This window comes from Cyprinodon variegatus, unplaced genomic scaffold (genome assembly GCF_000732505.1).
Source record: "Cyprinodon variegatus isolate N-32 unplaced genomic scaffold, C_variegatus-1.0 Scaffold69, whole genome shotgun sequence".
Lineage (NCBI taxonomy): Eukaryota > Metazoa > Chordata > Actinopteri > Cyprinodontiformes > Cyprinodontidae > Cyprinodon > Cyprinodon variegatus.
This window is the reverse complement of record NW_015150522.1, coordinates 1366217-1369816: the sequence shown is the minus strand read 5'-3', so window position 1 is coordinate 1369816 and position 3600 is coordinate 1366217.

Genomic DNA, 3600 nt, shown 5'->3' with positions numbered 1-3600 from the left:
ATATGATGGAACATCATTTGAAAAAAGACATACATAAGCATTTAATTGCATGCTTCACAAATTCTCCATGTTTTGTACAAATGGTTTTATACAGAGCATGGAATTATAACACCAGTTTTTGCTCAGCACAGGTGCAGCATTCTTCAGATTATTAAGAGAAAGTTGACAAAAAAACAACACTTTGACATCTGGTCATTTTCAGCTCCTTGAACAGTTGTCTGCAGTCTTTCACTTTGGTTTTTTTAATTCGTTCTCTCCTTTTCACTTTTCTTGGCAAGTCTTGATCGTGAATGGGGTGGCAGGATAGCTGCTCATCTTATTTCCACAGCTTTAAGACTGAGTCTGTGTTCATTGTCACAACTTTTTTGCTTTTGTTGAACTGTGGCAGACTTCCATGAACATGCACTTCCTGTATGTTCCCTTAAAGCAAGTTCAGCTCTCTGTTTTTTAACTTGCTTCTAATTTTAGGCAGTTAAGGACACTTTAGTTTATTGGTAGATATTTTTGCTTGTTTAAGATGCTGTTCTGTCAGAGAATAACACAAAATATTCATCATTTACATCTTTAAAAAAAGCAACGCTCTATGTTTAAACATGTATATAATATTAAAATCTTTCTATGTAAATGGAAAAGAAGTCCATATTACAAGTATTTGTCCATTTCTTCTCCCCTTACAACTAATGCAATGTGGATAATTAGGGAATTTCACTCTAAAACTATACATTTTTAAGATGTTGTTATCCTGGACCAAATAATGAGTGTTCCTGGCTTGTTATTTCAAACTTTTTAAGAATTACTTTAATTCACAATATAATAGCAGCAATGGAAATAATTGAATGGTCGTAGTGTCCTATCTTTGAGGAATTCTGGAGTTAGTTTCCTTTAAAATGGAGAATATAGACTTGGCATTAATTATAAAATGTAAAGCAAATTTAAAGTGCAAATAAACATGTGTTTTTTCTTTGCTTAGTATAAAAGAGCTAAGAGAGACAACATTTTTTTTTTTCAAAAAATCTAGACTAATGATTAACATAATTTTTTTTAATCACCAAATAAAAAATGGCTTTTCACTTATGTTATTTCATAATGCATACAATTGTGAAATTTGGCTTTTGAATTTTTTATAATTGTTTCCAATAGAGCGAAGTGATACATACTATATCTGATGCTAACAGAGAAACAGACAAAATATAAAATGGAAAATGCAGCTAAAAAGTAATAAAAACAAGAAGCAGACAAAGAAAACCTTTCCATGTTTTTTATTGATATTTAATCTTTTATAATCTTTTACCTTTGGTCGTATTCTACTGAAGTGAGGCTAACAGTAATTAATATTCATCATTTTCATTATCATTATTTCAGTAAACATTGGCTGTGTCAGAATGTCTGCCCTAATCACTATATAGGGCAGTATATAGTGAAAAAGTGGTGGATTCGAAATTTCCCACAATGCATCTTGAAAAGCAGAAAATCCTGTCACTAGACGAGCAGATATATCCCGAAGTGCTTTGCACAGAGAGCTCTCCTTGCAAAGCATTATGGGATTTGCTGTCACAATGGCCCGCTGTCTTCATAGGCTCTCACTACCCGACGGCGGTGACTGATTACAAAGCACAGGCACCGCAGAGTGGAGGCAGAGTTACATGACCAACAGGGAGCGAAAAGTACCGATCAACGGTAAGTTAACTAAGTTCACAACAAAGTCTACTATATAGTCCCCACCCTATATAGTGATGGGGATCCAGGGGTTAGAGTGGATGGCCGGATCATAGCCAGTATCTTCATTGAATGCCTGCTGATGGTGGTCAGAGGGCCCGGTGGCACCTGTGTATGACAGCCTCGTGTCTGTCAATGAGCCCCAGGACAGGTGTGGCTACAATGTAGCACGCCAACATCAGCATGTGAATGATAGTATGAATGGGTGAATGACTGGATGTCATTTAAAGTGCTTTGATCAAGTCTCCTAACATGAAAAAGTGCTATAAAAGTACAGGCTATTTATTCCAGCCATATCTATGGCTTAGATATTGGTCTTTCTTTTATGACCAATCTCAACCTCCCAGTGGCAGACACAATTTACACATTTAAATACTTTGGAAAGACCCTGTTTGCGCGTCTTTCCTTTTGCACAAGCAGTCTTTGTAGATCATCCGCAACACACTCACTTCCATTTTTTCCCTCACAACTTAGTGCTCCCTATTTAGAATCTTTGAAGATCAGCCCCTTAATCAGCTGCATTTCCTCACTATCAGATATGTGCATTACACATTGGAATATGATAAGAAAGGGTAAACTTGAAACATGATAATAGATGAAAATTTTATTTGGGAAAAAAAACTGTCCATATAGATTTCATTGAGAAATACAAGTGCAGTATCTTTAAAAAGTCAAAGAATAAATCTGAAGTATAATTAACATTCTGATTTTTTATCTAAAATAATACAAGCGGACTCTTGATGCTGATAGAAACAATGGGTAATTCAAAACAGTTATGTCAAGTATGGAATTTCTCCACTTGCTGTAATTAAGGGCAAGAAATTAGCATATTATTACCCCCCAAAACACTCACATTGTTGTCCTGTCCTACAGCCCTGACATCCATGCACTCCTATGTTACCAGTAATAAAAAGAGACACAGATAGAGAGAGAGGCAGCAGCCTGTGGAGTCCTGCAAGTCCTAGGAATTTCAAGTGTGGGAGGCACATTTGCTTCAAAATTTTCAGGCACAAAGATTGAGGAGACAAAGCCAAAAAAGAAACGGATGACGTGAAAAGATGTATGCAATTGTGAAGAAGAAAAACAGAAAAGACATAGAAACGAAACAAATAAAACATTGGAAAGACTCAGGTAGAGAGTAAAGAAAGAAAACATTGTTTTTTTTTTCCTTTCTTTTTTTTTTTAAGGAGCTGTTTGGCAGAAAGTGCAACAGGGACAGCAGGCCCAGAGTTTTAAAATGTTGCTCAGTGCTGGCAGAGCCATGTGTGAGTGCACTCTGTGGGAGCACCAAATCTTGTTGCCCAGCACAACATGGTGATTCAGACACAACAGCAGAGACCATCAAAACCCATTTACCCTCCTAGAGCATAAACCCCCCCCCCATGAGATGGTAGTTTTCTCAAGGCCTACCATGAGGAATGCATTTTAAAACCGTGTCTGGGATGCTCCTTTTTTTCTTCTTTTACAGTCCTCATGATGCTAGAAAGTACACCGCAACATATTAGGTGACCATCGCAATATTTATCTAATATTCACATGATCAGCAACACATGGCCGCCCTCTCACACTTGATAGCGTTTGTGGTATGACAAAAAGCAGGGGAAGAGGAAAAAATAGGGAAGAGTTTGTTCTCCCATGCGGTTTTGGCCTGTTTTGAGGGGCCTTGGAGTCCAGCCAGTCCTTCCCGGGGTTAGTCTTTGATATAGATGGGATTCATTATGTAACTGAATCTATTGTTGGGGAAGAAAAAACAATATGGGGCCAGAAAGAAGGTGTGTTGTGAGAAGACCTGAAAAAGCAAGTGAGTGAAAGGGCATTTACACCATCTTCTTTACAGCTTATCGCAGTCTTGACTGTGGGAGGAATGGTTCATGTTTTGGATTT